An 18369-nucleotide genomic window follows, 5' to 3' on the forward strand; every position below is an offset into this window, starting at 1 on the left:
TTTGTAGGAGGAAGTTATGATTTTTCAAAGTTTCGAATGCGACAAAATACATTAGTGTCGACATAGAAATCAAAATCAAAATTGCTTGATTGTTAGCCAAAACAATGTAAAAGAGATTTGAAGATATCGTAAATTCTAATTCGCCAATATAAATACAGTCGAGAACGGAACTCGTATGTGAAGTATATAAATGAAGCTTGGTCCCTATGTTTTGAAACGCAGGCAAAATGTATTCAGATTTCTAATACAATGAAGCACACAAGGAATCAATGCCAGAACAGAACTAACGGTGAAGAGAATCAAACAATACCAGAACAGAACAAACAGTGAAGAGAACCAAACAATAGCAGAACAAAGCATAACAAACAAGTTAAGTTGCTATAGCATGAGAACACATAGAGAGGATCTAATTATACCAATGAATCACTAACGCATTAGGGATAGTTATATTGGGTATACATGATCATATAACTTTAATGTGAATTACACGGCTTGCAAGGAATTGTTGCGGTCATGTTTGGTTCCCTTAATCTTTTTACATTGAGCGCACTTAGTAGGGGTTCTAGCTTTCACATTATGACCGTAATAAAACAAATATGCTTTTAGGTTATTAGTACGTCCGCATGTCATTATAAACGACATCTGTGTACTTACTTTTCCCATTACTTTCATAAAGTGAAAGTACCACTTGAAAGTTGATCTATTTTCTAGTCAAGATAGTTATAAACTAGGGAGAATATACTTTCACATTTGACAAAGGAACAGTCGGGTGTAACACAGAACAGAAGATTCCTTGGTAGAAGGCTACGATTATAGGTTAGGATCATAATGATAGCTTTATGATTCGTTAATGTATACACTATAGGATACATATATACTAATAGATTCCGACAGCTAATAGGATGTGTGCTCTTCGCTTCACTTCCTGTTCTCGTTGGATTGTGGGCTTGGAATGAGGTCACACAATCTATTATCTACCCGACTCTATATATATCTATGCTTAGTATACATTAAGTCATCATAAGGGTACCACGTATGGATCAAGTCATAGGACACAGAGTCAACACATAGTTTTTCTAGTACAAAACTTACTTTACAAAGTCAGTACTTTTGGTATACAAAACTAGAGATTTTCCAGATAAGGGCTTAATCCATTTTATTAAGCCAGTACAGTTTTAGAGACTTTAGGTGAGTAACTCTATAACACCTTAGTTTATACACCATGTTTATATATAAAACTAATATCCAATAGATAGTTAAATGTGTGTTTTCTGCCTTACTTCTTGTTCCTGTTGAATTATGGGCTTAGGGCAGATTCACCCAATTAACTTTCTACCCGATATCAGATTATATATAGCAGTATAAACGAAGCTATGATAAAAGTAGTCAACATAGTCATTATTTTACTATAAGAAATATAGGTTTTCTTAAAGAACTTTTCATTAGATATAAAGGAATCATTACAAATAACTCCATGAGTAACAAGTGAATACACCAGGGTTATATATGATAACGATCTAACAACCAATGGAATGTGTGCTATCCGCCTTACTTTCTGTTCCCCGTTGGGTTGTGAGCTTGGGGCAGATGCGTACAATCGATTGTTTGTTTACTCTGAGTATATATAACTTGTACCCACTTAGTACCCATAGAAAGGCTTGTAGTGAAATTTTACATAACTTTCATTCAAGTAGGAAATATAGGACTTTCTAGAGGAACAGACGAACTTTTCAAAACAGAACTTATAGCTTACATCACTTGTACATATACATTTTCAACCACATTTTACAGCTTACTCACATCACTTAAATCTTATGAATTCACTAGCTTAATTGTTGATCAACTCTTTAAAATAACTTGTATTCTCAGGAGACTATTAGACAGGTGCTCGTGTTGGGACTTCAGAAGATGGAGCATTACAACGTCAAGTCTTGTTTTGTTATTCGTTTATGAGTTCTATGTTTTGTGAACACATACATTGTAAACACTTTCTGTTTTTAGGAACTCGTCGATATAAAGGATGAAAAATCTGAATTTGTAGGAGGAAGTTATGATTTTTCAAAGTTTCGAATGCGACAAAATACATTAGTGTCGACATAGAAATCAAAATCAAAATTGCTTGATTGTTAGCCAAAACAATGTAAAAGAGATTTGAAGATACTAATTCGCCAATATAAATACAGTCGAGAACGGAACTCGTATGTGAAGTATATAAATGAAGCTTGGTCCCTATGTTTTGAAACGCAGGCAAAATGTATTCAGATTTCTAATACTATGAAGCACACAAGGAATCAATGCCAGAACAGAACTAACGGTGAAGAGAATCAAACAATACCAGAACAGAACAAACAGTGAAGAGAACCAAACAATAGCAGAACAGAGCATAACAAACAAGTTAAGTTGCTATAGCATGAGAACACACAGATAGGATCTAATTATACCAATGAATCACTAACGCATTAGTGATAGTTATATTGGGTATACATGATCATATAACTTTAATGTGAATTACACGGCTTGCAAGGAATTGTTGCGGTCGCGTTTGATTCCTTTAATCTCTTTACATTGAGAGCACTTAGTAGGGGTTCTAGCTCTCACATTATGACCGTAATAAAACAAATATGTTTTTAGGTTATTAGTACATCCGCATGTCATTATAAACGACATCTGTGTACTTACTTTTCCCATTACTTTCATAAAGTGAAAGTACCACTTGAAAGTTGATCTATTTTCTAGTCAAGATAGTTATAAACTAGGGAGAATATACTTTCACATTTGACAAAGGAACAGTCGGGTTTAACACAGAACAGAAGATGCCTTGGTAGAAGGCTACGATTAAAGGTTAGGATCATAATGATAGCTTTATGATACATATATACTAATAGATTCCGATAGCTAATAGGATGTGTGCTCTTCGCTTCACTTCCTGTTCTCGTTGGATTGTGGGCTTGGAATGAGGTCGCCCAATCTATTATCTACCCGACTCTATATATATCTATGCTTAGTATACATTAAGTCATCATAAGGGTACCAGGTATGGATCAAGTCATAGGACACAGAGTCAACACCTAGTTTTTCTAGTACAAAACTTACTTTACAAAGTCAGTACTTTTGGTAGACAAAACTAGAGATTTCCCAGATAAGGGCTTAATCCATTTTATTAAGCCAGTACAGTTTTAGAGACTTTAGGTGAGTAACTCTATAACACCTTAGTTTATACACCATGTTTATATATAAAACTAATATCCAATAGATAGTTAAATGTGTGTTTTCTGCCTTACTTCTTGTTCCTGTTGAATTATGGGCTTAGGGCAGATTCACCCAATTAACTTTCTACCCGATATCAGATTATATATAGCAGTATAAACGAAGCTATGATAAAAGTAGTCACCATAGTCATTATTTTACTATAAGAAATATAGGTTTTCTTAAAGAACTTTTCATTAGATATAAAGGAATCATTACAAATAACTCCATGAGTAACAAGTGAATACACCAGGGTTATATATGATGACAATCTAACAACCAATGGAATGTGTGCTATCCGCCTTACTTTCTGTTCCCCGTTGGGTTGTGAGCTTGGGGCAGATGCGCACAATCGATTGTTTGTTTACTCTGAGTATATATAACTTGTACCCACTTAGTACCCATAGAAAGGCTTGTAGTGAAATTTTACATAACTTTCATTCAAGTAGGAAATATAGGACTTTCTAGAGGAACAGACGAACTTTTCAAAACAGAACTTATAGCTTACATCACTTGTACATATACATTTTCAACCACATTTTACAGCTTACTCACATCACTTAAATCTTATGAATTCACTAGCTTAATTGTTGATCAACTCTTTAAAATAACTTGTATTTTCAGGAGACTATTAGACAAGTGCTCGTGTTGGGACTTCAGAAGATGGAGCATTACAACGTCAAGTCTTGTTTTGTTATTCGTTTATGAGTTCTATGTTTTGTGAACACATACATTGTAAACACTTTCTGTTTTTAGGAACTCGTCGATATAAAGGATGAAAAATCTGAATTTGTAGGAGGAAGTTATGATTTTTCAAAGTTTCGAATGCGACAAAATACATTAGTGTCGACATAGAAATCAAAATCAAAATTGGTTGATTGTTAGCCAAAACAATGTAAAAGAGATTTGAAGATACTAATTCGCCAATATAAATACAGTCGAGAACGGAACTCGTATGTGAAGTATATAAATGAAGCTTGGTCCCTATGTTTTGAAACGCAGGCAAAATGTATTCAGATTTCTAATACAATGAAGCACACAAGGAATCAATGCCAGAACAGAACTAACGGTGAAGAGAATCAAACAATACCAGAACAGAACAAACAGTGAAGAGAACCAAACAATAGCAGAACAGAGCATAACAAACAAGTTAAGTTGCTATAGCATGAGAACACACAGATAGGATCTAATTATACCAATGAATCACTAACGCATTAGTGATAGTTATATTGGGTATACATGATCATATAACTTTAATCTGAATTACACGGCTTGCAAGGAATTGTTGCGGTCGCGTTTGGTTCCTTTAATCTCTTTACATTGAGAGCACTTAGTAGGGGTTCTAGCTTTCACATTATGACCGTAATAAAACAAATATGTTTTTAGGTTATTAGTACATCCGCATGTCATTATAAACGACATCTGTGTACTTACTTTTCCCATTACTTTCATAAAGTGAAAGTACCACTTGAAAGTTGATCTATTTTCTAGTCAAGGTAGTTATAAACTAGGGAGAATATACTTTCACATTTGACAAAGGAACAGTCGGGTTTAACACAGAACAGAAGATGCCTTGGTAGAAGGCTACGATTAAAGGTTAGGATCATAATGATAGCTTTATGATACATATATACTAATAGATTCCGATAGCTAATAGGATGTGTGCTCTTCGCTTCACTTCCTGTTCTCGTTGGATTGTGGGCTTGGAATGAGGTCGCCCAATCTATTATCTACCCGACTCTATATATATCTATGCTTAGTATACATTAAGTCATCATAAGGGTACCAGGTATGGATCAAGTCATAGGACACAGAGTCAACACATAGTTTTTCTAGTACAAAACTTACTTTACAAAGTCAATACTTTTGGTATACAAAACTAGAGATTTCCCAGATAAGGGCTTAATCCATTTTATTAAGCCAGTACAGTTTTAGAGACTTTAGGTGAGTAACTCTATAACACCTTAGTTTATACACCATGTTTATATATAAAACTAATATCCAATAGATAGTTAAATGTGTGTTTTCTGCCTTACTTCTTGTTCCTGTTGAATTATGGGCTTAGGGCAGATTCACCCAATTAACTTTCTACCGGATATTAGATTATATATAGCAGTATAAACAAAGCTATGATAAAAGTAGTCACCGTAGTCATTATTTTACTATAAGAAATATAGGTTTTCTTAAAGAACTTTTCATTAGATATAAAGGAATCATTACAAATAACTCCATGAGTAACAAGTGAATACACCAGGGTTATATATGATAACGATCTAACAACCAATGGAATGCGTGCTATCCGCCTTACTTTCTGTTCCCCGTTGGGTTGTGAGCTTGGGGCAGATGCGCACAATCGATTGTTTGTTTACTCTGAGTATATATAACTTGTACCCACTTAGTACCCATAGAAAGGCTTGTAGTGAAATTTTACATAACTTTCATTCAAGTAGGAAATATAGGACTTTCTAGAGGAACAGACGAACTTTTCGAAATAGAACTTATAGCTTACATCATTTGTACATATACATTTTCAACCACATTTTACAGCTTACTCACATCACTTAAATCTTATGAATTCAATAGCTTAATTGTTGATCAACTCTTTAAAATAACTTGTATTTTCAGGAGACTATTAGACAGGTGCTCGTGCTGGGACTTCAGAAGATGGAGCATTACAACTTCAAGTCTTGTTTTGTTATTCGTTTATGAGTTCTACGTTTTGTGAACAAATACATTGTAAACACTTTCTGTTTTTAGGAACTCGTCGATATAAAGGATGAAAAATCTGAATTTGTAGGAGGAAGTTATGATTTTTCAAATTTTCGAATGCGACAAAATACAGTAGTGTCGACATAGAAATCAAAATCAAAATTGGTTGATTGTTAGCCAAAACAATGTAAAAGAGATTTGAAGATATCGTTGATTCTAATTCGCCAATATAAATACAGTCGAGAACGGAACTCGTATGTGAAGTATATAAATGAAGCTTGGTCTCTAAGTTTTGAAACGCAGGCAAAATGTATTCAGATTTCTAATACAATGAAGCACACAAGGAATCAATGCCAGAACAGAACTAACGGTGAAGAGAATCAAACAATACCAGAACAGAACAAACAGTGAAGAGAACCAAACAATAGCAGAACAGAGCATAACAAACAAGTTAAGTTGCTATAGCATGAGAACACATAAAGAGGATCTAATTATACCAATGAATCACTAACGCATTAGTGATAGTTATATTGGGTATACATGATCATATAACTTTAATGTGAATTACACGGCTTGCAAGGAATTGTTGCGGTCGCGTTTGGTTCCCTTAATCTCTTTACATTGAGAGCACTTAGTACGGGTTGTAGCTTTCACATTATGACCGTAATAAAACAAATATGTTTTTAGGTTATTAGTACATCCGCATGTCATTATAAACGACATCTGTGTACTTACTTTTCCCATTACTTTCATAAAGTGAAAGTACCACTTAAAAGTTTATCTATTTTCTAGTCAAGATAGTTATAAACTAGGGAGAATATACTTTCACATTTGACAAAGGAACAGTCGGGTTTAACACAGAACAGAAGATGCCTTGGTAGAAGGCTACGATTAAAGGTGTGGATCATAATGATAGCTTTATGATTCGTTAATGTATACACTATAGGATACATGTATACTAATAGATTCCGACAGCTAATAGAATGTGTGCTCTTCGCTTCACTTCCTGTTCTCGTTGGATTGTGGGCTTGGAATGAGGTCGCACAATCTATTATCTACCCGACTCTATATATATATATATATATATCTATGCTTAGTATACATTAAGTCATCATAAGGGTACCACGTGTGGATCAAGTCATAGGACACAGAGTCAACACATAGTTTTTCTAGTACAAAACTTACTTTACAAAGTCAGTACTTTTGGTAGACAAAACTAGAGATTTCCCAGATAAGGGCTTAATCCATTTTATTAAGCCAGTACAGTTTTAGAGACTTTAGGTGAGTAACTCTATAACACCTTAGTTTATACACCATGTTTATATATAAAACTAATATCCAATAGATAGTTAAATGTGTGTTTTCTGCCTTACTTCTTGTTCCTGTTGAATTATGGGCTTAGGGCAGATTCACCCAATTAACTTTCTACCCGATATCAGATTATATATAGCAGTATAAACGAAGCTATGATAAAAGTAGTCAACATAGTCATTATTTTACTATAAGAAATATAGGTTTTCTTTAAGAACTTTTCATTAGATATAAAGGAATCATTACAAATAACTCCATGAGTAACAAGTGAATACACCAGGGTTATATATGATAACGATCTAACAACCAATGGAATGTGTGCTATCCGCCTTACTTTCTGTTCCCCGTTGGGTTGTGAGCTTGGGGCAAATGCGTACAATCGATTGTTTGTTTACTCTGAGTATATATAACTTGTACCCACTTAGTACCCATAGAAAGGCTTGTAGTGAAATTTTACATAACTTTCATTCAAGTAGGAAATATAGGACTTTCTAGAGGAACAGACGAACTTTTCAAAACAGAACTTATAGCTTACATGACTTGTACATATACATTTTCAACCACATTTTACAGCTTACTCACATCACTTAAATCTTATGAATTCACTAGCTTAATTGTTGATCAACTCTTTAAAATAACTTGTATTCTCAGGAGACTATTAGACAGGTGCTCGTGTTGGGACTTCAGAAGATGGAGCATTACAACGTCAAGTCTTGTTTTGTTATTCGTTTATGAGTTCTATGTTTTGTGAACACATACATTGTAAACACTTTCTGTTTTTAGGAACTCGTCGATATAAAGGATGAAAAATCTGAATTTGTAGGAGGAAGTTATGATTTTTCAAAGTTTCGAATGCGACAAAATACATTAGTGTCGACATAGAAATCAAAATCAAAATTGGTTGATTGTTAGCCAAAACAATGTAAAAGAGATTTGAAGATACTAATTCGCCAATATAAATACAGTCGAGAACGGAACTCGTATGTGAAGTATATAAATGAAGCTTGGTCCCTATGTTTTGAAACGCAGGCAAAATGTATTCAGATTTCTAATACTATGAAGCACACAAGGAATCAATGCCAGAACAGAACTAACGGTGAAGAGAATCAAACAATACCAGAACAGAACAAACAGTGAAGAGAACCAAACAATAGCAGAACAGAGCATAACAAACAAGTTAAGTTGCTATAGCATGAGAACACACAGATAGGATCTAATTATACCAATGAATCACTAACGCATTAGTGATAGTTATATTGGGTATACATGATCATATAACTTTAATGTGAATTACACGGCTTGCAAGGAATTGTTGCGGTCGCGTTTGATTCCTTTAATCTCTTTACATTGAGAGCACTTAGTAGGGGTTCTAGCTCTCACATTATGACCGTAATAAAACAAATATGTTTTTAGGTTATTAGTACATCCGCATGTCATTATAAACGACATCTGTGTACTTACTTTTCCCATTACTTTCATAAAGTGAAAGTACCACTTGAAAGTTGATCTATTTTCTACTCAAGATAGTTATAAACTAGGGAGAATATACTTTCACATTTGACAAAGGAACAGTCGGGTTTAACACAGAACAGAAGATGCCTTGGTAGAAGGCTACGATTAAAGGTTAGGATCATAATGATAGCTTTATGATACATATATACTAATAGATTCCGATAGCTAATAGGATGTGTGCTCTTCGCTTCACTTCCTGTTCTCGTTGGATTGTGGGCTTGGAATGAGGTCGCCCAATCTATTATCTACCCGACTCTATATATATCTATGCTTAGTATACATTAAGTCATCATAAGGGTACCAGGTATGGATCAAGTCATAGGACACAGAGTCAACACATAGTTTTTCTAGTACAAAACTTACTTTACAAAGTCAGTACTTTTGGTAGACAAAACTAGAGATTTCCCAGATAAGGGCTTAATCCATTTTATTAAGCCAGTACAATTTTAGAGACTTTAGGTGAGTAACTCTATAACACCTTAGTTTATACACCATGTTTATATATAAAACTAATATCCAATAGATAGTTAAATGTGTGTTTTCTACCTTACTTCTTGTTCCTGTTGAATTATGGGCTTAGGGCAGATTCACCCAATTAACTTTCTACCCGATATCAGATTATATATAGCAGTATAAACGAAGCTATGATAAAAGTAGTCACCATAGTCATTATTTTACTATAAGAAATATAGGTTTTCTTAAAGAACTTTTCATTAGATATAAAGGAATCATTACAAATAACTCCATGAGTAACAAGTGAATACACCAGGGTTATATATGATGACAATCTAACAACCAATGGAATGTGTGCTATCCGCCTTACTTTCTGTTCCCCGTTGGGTTGTGAGCTTGGGGCAGATGCGCACAATCGATTGTTTGTTTACTCTGAGTATATATAACTTGTACCCACTTAGTACCCATAGAAAGGCTTGTAGTGAAATTTTACATAACTTTCATTCAAGTAGGAAATATAGGACTTTCTAGAGGAACAGACGAACTTTTCAAAACAGAACTTATAGCTTACATCACTTGTACATATACATTTTCAACCACATTTTACAGCTTACTCACATCACTTAAATCTTATGAATTCACTAGCTTAATTGTTGATCAACTCTTTAAAATAACTTGTATTTTCAGGAGACTATTAGACAAGTGCTCGTGTTGGGACTTCAGAAGATGGAGCATTACAACGTCAAGTCTTGTTTTGTTATTCGTTTATGAGTTCTATGTTTTGTGAACACATACATTGTAAACACTTTCTGTTTTTAGGAACTCGTCGATATAAAGGATGAAAAATCTGAATTTGTAGGAGGAAGTTATGATTTTTTAAAGTTTCGAATGCGACAAAATACATTAGTGTCGACATAGAAATCAAAATCAAAATTGGTTGATTGTTAGCCAAAACAATGTAAAAGAGATTTGAAGATACTAATTCGCCAATATAAATACAGTCGAGAACGGAACTCGTATGTGAAGTATATAAATGAAGCTTGGTCCCTATGTTTTGAAACGCAGGCAAAATGTATTCAGATTTCTAATACAATGAAGCACACAAGGAATCAATGCCAGAACAGAACTAACGGTGAAGAGAATCAAACAATACCAGAACAGAACAAACAGTGAAGAGAACCAAACAATAGCAGAACAGAGCATAACAAACAAGTTAAGTTGCTATAGCATGAGAACACACAGATAGGATCTAATTATACCAATGAATCACTAACGCATTAGTGATAGTTATATTGGGTATACATGATCATATAACTTTAATCTGAATTACACGGCTTGCAAGGAATTGTTGCGGTCGCGTTTGGTTCCTTTAATCTCTTTACATTGAGAGCACTTAGTAGGGGTTCTAGCTTTCACATTATGACCGTAATAAAACAAATATGTTTTTAGGTTATTAGTACATCCGCATGTCATTATAAACGACATCTGTGTACTTACTTTTCCCATTACTTTCATAAAGTGAAAGTACCACTTGAAAGTTGATCTATTTTCTAGTCAAGGTAGTTATAAACTAGGGAGAATATACTTTCACATTTGACAAAGGAACAGTCGGGTTTAACACAGAACAGAAGATGCCTTGGTAGAAGGCTACGATTAAAGGTTAGGATCATAATGATAGCTTTATGATACATATATACTAATAGATTCCGATAGCTAATAGGATGTGTGCTCTTCGCTTCACTTCCTGTTCTCGTTGGATTGTGGGCTTGGAATGAGGTCGCCCAATCTATTATCTACCCGACTCTATATATATCTATGCTTAGTATACATTAAGTCATCATAAGGGTACCAGGTATGGATCAAGTCATAGGACACAGAGTCAACACATAGTTTTTCTAGTACAAAACTTACTTTACAAAGTCAGTACTTTTGGTATACAAAACTAGAGATTTCCCAGATAAGGGCTTAATCCATTTTATTAAGCCAGTACAGTTTTAGAGACTTTAGGTGAGTAACTCTATAACACCTTAGTTTATACACCATGTTTATATATAAAACTAATATCCAATAGATAGTTAAATGTGTGTTTTCTGCCTTACTTCTTGTTCCTGTTGAATTATGGGCTTAGGGCAGATTCACCCAATTAACTTTCTACCCGATATCAGATTATATATAGCAGTATAAACAAAGCTATGATAAAAGTAGTCACCGTAGTCATTATTTTACTATAAGAAATATAGGTTTTCTTAAAGAACTTTTCATTAGATATAAAGGAATCATTACAAATAACTCCATGAGTAACAAGTGAATACACCAGGGTTATATATGATAACGATCTAACAACCAATGGAATGCGTGCTATCCGCCTTACTTTCTGTTCCCCGTTGGGTTGTGAGCTTGGGGCAGATGCGCACAATCGATTGTTTGTTTACTCTGAGTATATATAACTTGTACCCACTTAGTACCCATAGAAAGGCTTGTAGTGAAATTTTACATAACTTTCATTCAAGTAGGAAATATAGGACTTTCTAGAGGAACAGACGAACTTTTCGAAATAGAACTTATAGCTTACATCATTTGTACATATACATTTTCAACCACATTTTACAGCTTACTCATATCACTTAAATCTTATGAATTCAATAGCTTAATTGTTGATCAACTCTTTCAAATAACTTGTATTTTCAGGAGACTATTAGAAAGGTGCTCGTGCTGGGACTTCAGAAGATGGAGCATTACAACTTCAAGTCTTGTTTTGTTATTCGTTTATGAGTTCTACGTTTTGTGAACAAATACATTGTAAACACTTTCTGTTTTTAGGAACTCGTCGATATAAAGGATGAAAAATCTGAATTTGTAGGAGGAAGTTATGATTTTTCAAATTTTCGAATGCGACAAAATACAGTAGTGTCGACATAGAAATCAAAATCAAAATTGGTTGATTGTTAGCCAAAACAATGTAAAAGAGATTTGAAGATATCGTTGATTCTAATTCGCCAATATAAATACAGTCGAGAACGGAACTCGTATGTGAAGTATATAAATGAAGCTTGGTCTCTAAGTTTTGAAACGCAGGCAAAATGTATTCAGATTTCTAATACAATGAAGCACACAAGGAATCAATGCCAGAACAGAACTAACGGTGAAGAGAATCAAACAATACCAGAACAGAACAAACAGTGAAGAGAACCAAACAATAGCAGAACAGAGCATAACAAACAAGTTAAGTTGCTATAGCATGAGAACACATAGAGAGGATCTAATTATACCAATGAATCACTAACGCATTAGTGATAGTTATATTGGGTATACATGATCATATAACTTTAATGTGAATTACACGGCTTGCAAGGAATTGTTGCGGTCGCGTTTGGTTCCCTTAATCTCTTTACATTGAGAGCACTTAGTACGGGTTGTAGCTTTCACATTATGACCGTAATAAAACAAATATGTTTTTAGGTTATTAGTACATCCGCATGTCATTATAAACGACATCTGTGTACTTACTTTTCCCATTACTTTCATAAAGTGAAAGTACCACTTAAAAGTTTATCTATTTTCTAGTCAAGATAGTTATAAACTACGGAGAATATACTTTCACATTTGACAAAGGAACAGTCGGGTTTAACACAGAACAGAAGATGCCTTGGTAGAAGGCTACGATTAAAGGTGTGGATCATAATGATAGCTTTATGATTCGTTAATGTATACACTATAGGATACATGTATACTAATAGATTCCGACAGCTAATAGAATGTGTGCTCTTCGCTTCACTTCCTGTTCTCGTTGGATTGTGGGCTTGGAATGAGGTCGCACAATCTATTATCTACCCGACTCTATATATATATATATATATATATATATATCTATGCTTAGTATACATTAAGTCATCATAAGGGTACCACGTGTGGATCAAGTCATAGGACACAGAGTCAGTTTTTCTAGTACAAAACTTACTTTACAAAGTCAGTACTTTTGGTAGACAAAACTAGAGATTTCCCAGATAAGGGCTTAATCCATTTTATTAAGCCAGTACAGTTTTAGAGACTTTAGGTGAGTAACTCTATAACACCTTAGTTTATACACCATGTTTATATATAAAACTAATATCCAATAGATAGTTAAATTGTGTTTTCTGCCTTACTTCTTGTTCCTGTTGAAATTATGGGCTTAGGGCAGATTCACCCAATTAACTTCTACCCGATATCAGATTATATATAGCAGTATAAACAAAGCTATGATAAAAGTAGTCACCGTAGTAATTATTTTACTATAAGAAATATAGGTTTTCTTAAAGAACTTTTCATTAGATAGAAAGGAATCATTACATATAACTCCATGAGTAACAAGTGAATACAACAGGGTTATATATGATAACGATCTAACAACCAATGGAATGCGTGCTATCCGCCTTACTTTCTGTTCCCCGTTGGGTTGTGAGCTTGCGGCAGATGCGCACAATCGATTGTTTGTTTACTCTGAGTATATATAACTTGTACCCACTTAGTACCCATAGAAAGGCTTGTAGTGAAATTTTACATAACTTTCATTCAAGTAGGAAATATAGGACTTTCTAGAGGAACAGACGAACTTTTCAAAACAGAACTTATAGCTTACATCACTTGTACATATACATTTTCAACCACATTTTACAGCTTACTCACATCACTTAAATCTTATGAATTCACTAGCTTAATTGTTGATCAACTCTTTAAACTAACTTGTATTCTCAGGAGACTATTAGACAGGTGCTCGTGTTGGGACTTCAGGAGATGGAGCATTACAACGTCAAGTCTTGTTTTCTTATTCGTTTATGAGTTCTATGTTTTGTGAACACATACATTGTAAACACTTTCTGTTTTTAAGAACTCGTCGATATAAAGGATGAAAAATCTGAATTTGTAGGAGGAAGTTATGATTTTTCAAAGTTTCGAATGCGACAAAATACATTAGTGTCGACATAGAAATCAAAATCAAAATTGGTTGATTGTTAGCCAAAACAATGTAAAAGAGATTTGAAGAATCGTAAATTCTAATTCGCCAATATAAATACAGTCGAGAACGGAACTCGTATGTGAAGTATATAAATGAAGCTTGGTCCCTAAGTTTTTGAACGCAGGCAAAATGTATTCAGATTTCTAATACAATGAAGCACACAAGGAATCAATGCCAGAACAGAACTAACGGTGAAGAGAATCAAACAATACCAGAACAGAACAAACAGTGAAGAGAACCAAACAATAGCAGAACAGAGCATAAAAAACAAGTTAAGTTGCTATAGCATGAGAACCACATAGAGAGGATCTAATTATACCAATGAATCACTAACGCATTAGTGATAGTTATATTGGGTATACATGATCATATAACTTTAATGTGAATTACACGGCTTGCAAGGAATTGTTGCGGTCACGTTTGGTTCCCTTAATCTCTTTACATTGAGAGCACTTTGTAGGGGTTCTAGCTTTCACATTATGACCGTAATAAAACAAATATGTTTTTAGGTTATTAGTACATCCGCATGTCATTATCGACATCTGTGTACTTACTTTTCCCATTACTTTCATAAAGTGAAAGTACCACTTGAAAGTTGATCTATTTTCTAGTCAAGATAGTATAAACTAGGGAGAATATACTTTCACATTTGTCAAAGGAAACAGTCGGGTTAACACAGAACAGAAGATGCTTGGTAGAAGGCTACGATTAAAGGTTAGGATCATAATGATAGCTTTATGATTCGTTAATGTATACACTATAGGATACATATATACTAATAGATTCCGACAACTAATAGGATGTGTGCTCTTCGCTTCACTTCCTGTTCTCGTTGGATTGTGGGATTGGAATGAGGTCGCACAATCTATTATCTACCCGACTCTATATATATCTATGCTTAGTATACATTAAGTCATCATAAAGGGTACACGTGTGGATCAAGTCATAGGACACAGAGTCAACACATAGTTTTTCTAGTACAAAACTTACTTTACAAAGTCAGTACTTTTGGTATACCAAACTAGAGATTTCCCAGATAAGGGCTTAATCCATTTTATTAAGCCAGTACAGTTTTAGAGACTTTAGGTGAGTAACTCTATAACACCTTAGTTTATACACCATGTTTATATATAAAACTAATATCCAATAGATAGTTAAATGTGTGTTTTCTGCCTTACTTCTTGTTCCTGTTGAATTATGGGCTTAGGGCAGATTCACCCAATTAACTTTCTACCCGATATCAGATTATATATAGCAGTATAAACAAAGCTATGATAAAAGTAGTCACCGTAGTCATTATTTTACTATAAGAAATATAGGTTTTCTTAAAGAACTTTTCATTAGATATAAAGGAATCATTACATATAACTCCATGAGTAACAAGTGAATAGACCAGGGTTATATATGATAACGATCTAACAACCAATGGAATGCGTGCTATCCGCCTTACTTTCTGTTCCCCGTTGGGTTGTGAGCTTGGGGCAGATGCGCACAATTGATTGTTTGTTTACTCTGAGTATATATAACTTGTACCCACTTAGTACCCATAGAAAGGCTTGTAGTGAAATTTTACATAACTTTCATTCAAGTAGCAAATATAGGACTTTCTAGAGGAACAGACGAACTTTTCAAAACATAACTTATAGCTTACATCATTTGTACATATACATTTTCAACCACATTTTACAGCTTACTCACATCACTTAAATCTTATGAATTCAATAGCTTAATTGTTGATCAACTCTTTCAAATAACTTGTATTCTCAGGAGACTATTAGACAGGTGCTCGTGCTGGGACTTCAGAAGATGGAGCATTACAACTTCAAGTCTTGTTTTGTTATTTGTTTATGAGTTCTATGTTTTGTGAATAAATACATTGTAAACACTTTCTATTTTTAGGAACTCGTCGATATAAAGGATGAAAAATCTGAATTTGTAGGAGGAAGTTATGATTTTTCAAAGTTTCGAATGCGACAAAATACATTAGTGTCGACATAGAAATCAAAATCAAAATTGGTTGATTGTTAGCCAAAACAATGTAAAAGAGATTTGAAGATATCGTTGATTCTAATTCGCTAATATAAATACAGTCGAGAACGGAACTCGTATGTGAAGTATATAAATGAAGCTTGGTCCCTAAGTTTTGAAACGCAGGCAAAATGTATTCAGATTTCTAATACAATGAAGCACACAAGGAATCAATGCCAGAACAGAACTAACGGTGAAGAGAATCAAACAATACCAGAACAGAACAAACAGTGAGGAGAACCAAACAATAGCAGAACAAAGCATAACAAACAAGTTAAGTTGCTATAGCATGAGAACACATATAGAGGATCTAATTATACCAATGAATCACTAACGCATTAGTGATAGTTATATTGGGTATACATGATCATATAACTTTAATGTGAATTACACGGCTTGCAAGGAATTGTTGCGGTCACGTTTGGTTCCCTTAATCTCTTTACATTGAGAGCACTTAGTAGGGGTTCTAGCTTTCACATTATGACCGTAATAAAACAAATATGTTTTTAGGTTATTAGTACATCCGCATGTCATTATAAACGACATCTGTGTACTTACTTTTCCCATTGCTTTCATAAAGTGAAAGTACCACTTGAAAGTTGATCTATTTTCTAGTCAAGATAGTTATAAACTAGGGAGAATATACTTTCACATTTGACAAAGGAACAGTCGGGTTTAACACAGAACAGAAGATGCCTTGGTAGAAGGCTACGATTAAAGGTTAGGATCATAATGATAGCTTTATGATACATATATACTAATAGATTCCGATAGCTAATAGGATGTGTGCTCTTCGCTTCACTTCCTGTTCTCGTTGGATTGTGGGCTTGGAATGAGGTCGCCCAATCTATTATCTACCCGACTCTATATATATCTATGCTTAGTATACATTAAGTCATCATAAGGGTACCAGGTATGGATCAAGTCATAGGACACAGAGTCAACACATAGTTTTTCTAGTACAAAACTTACTTTACAAAGTCAGTACTTTTGGTATACAAAACTAGAGATTTCCCAGATAAGGGCTTAATCCATTTTATTAAGCCAGTACAGTTTTAGAGACTTTAGGTGAGTAACTCTATAACACCTTAGTTTATACACCATGTTTATATATAAAACTAATATCCAATAGATAGTTAAATGTGTGTTTTCTGCCTTACTTCTTGTTCCTGTTGAATTATGGGCTTAGGGCAGATTCACCCAATTAACTTTCTACCGGATATCAGATTATATATAGCAGTATAAACAAAGCTATGATAAAAGTAGTCACCGTAGTCATTATTTTACTATAAGAAATGTAGGTTTTCTTAAAGAACTTTTCATTAGATATAAAGGAATCATTACAAATAACTCCAGGAGTAACAAGTGAATACACCAGGGTTATATATGATAACGATCTGACAACCAATGGAATGTGTGCTATCCGCCTTACTTTCTGTTCCCCGTTGGGTTGTGAGCTTGGGGCGGATGCGCACAATCGATTGTTTGTTTACTCTGAGTATATATAACTTGTACCCACTTTGTACCCATAGAAAGGCTTGTAGTGAAATTTTACATAACTTTCATTCAAGTAGGAAATATAGGACTTTCTAGAGGAACAGACAAACTTTTCAAAACAGAACTTATAGCTTACATCACTTGTACATATACATTTTCAACCACATGTTACAGCTTACTCACATCACTTAAATCTTATGAATTCAATAGCTTAATTGTTGATCAACTCTTTCAAATAACTTGTATTCTCAGGAGATTATTAGACAGGTGCTCGTGCTGGGACTTCAGAAGATGGAGCATTACAACTTCAAGTCTTGTTTTGTTATTCGTTTATGAGTTCTATGTTTTGTGAACAGATACATTGTAAACACTTTCTGTTTTTAGGAACTCGTCGATATAAAGGATGAAAAATCTGAATTTGTAGGAGGAAGTTATGATTTTTCAAAGTTTCGAATGCGACAAAATACATTAGTGTCGACATAGAAATCAAAATCAAAATTGGTTGATTGTTAGCCAAAACAATGTAAAAGAGATTTGAAGATATCGTAAATTCTAATTTGACAATTTAAATACAGTCGAGAACGGAACTCGTATGTGAAGTATATAAATGAAGCTTG

Source organism: Lactuca serriola, chromosome 6, assembly GCF_051521515.1.
Source record: "Lactuca serriola cultivar US96UC23 chromosome 6, Lser_US96UC23_V15, whole genome shotgun sequence".
Classification (NCBI taxonomy): domain Eukaryota; kingdom Viridiplantae; phylum Streptophyta; class Magnoliopsida; order Asterales; family Asteraceae; genus Lactuca; species Lactuca serriola.